This window comes from Silene latifolia, chromosome 6 (assembly GCF_048544455.1).
Source record: "Silene latifolia isolate original U9 population chromosome 6, ASM4854445v1, whole genome shotgun sequence".
Taxonomy (NCBI): Eukaryota; Viridiplantae; Streptophyta; class Magnoliopsida; order Caryophyllales; family Caryophyllaceae; genus Silene; species Silene latifolia.
In genome coordinates, this window is record NC_133531.1 from 115,865,445 (window position 1) to 115,865,930 (window position 486).

General features: G+C 44.2%; 1 non-coding gene across 1 annotated transcript; it reads left to right on the forward strand.

Annotated features, from left to right (window-relative positions):
- The first annotated feature begins 35 nt into the window (after nucleotides 1-35).
- LOC141589205 (small nucleolar RNA R71) lies at nucleotides 36-142 on the forward strand. The gene has a single exon (XR_012520155.1). It is a non-coding gene; the product is annotated as a small nucleolar RNA R71 (small nucleolar RNA).
- Nucleotides 143-486: the final 344 nt, after the last annotated feature.

Below are 486 nucleotides of genomic sequence, written 5' to 3' on the forward strand. Positions count from 1 at the left end.
CATTCCAAAATTGTTGCACCAAAAACCATTCGCTAAGTCCATGGTGAGGACATGAGCGACAAATACCTTTAAACCGCTCCCAAGCTTCATACAAAGACTCTTCATCCCTTTGCTTAAAACCCGTAATTTGAGCTCTTAGCATGTTGGTCTTTTCCGGTGGGTAGAATTTTTTGTAGAAAGCTAGAGCCAACTTCTTCCAAGAATCTATTCCAAGGGTGGCCTTATCAAGGCCCTTCAACCATTGCTTTGCGGTGCCGATTAAGGAAAAAGGAAATAAGACCCATCTAATTTGGTCTTGAGTCACGCCCGTTTGAGAGATAGCATCACAATAATCGCAAAAGGTTTCCATATGAGAATGAGGATCCTCACTAGGCATCCCCCCAAATTGGCTCCTCTCAACTAGTTGGATGAAGGCGGACTTGGCAATAAAATTTCCGGTGAGATGTTGCGGTGTAGGAGTACCATTTGGTAGATTCTCCTCGGTGG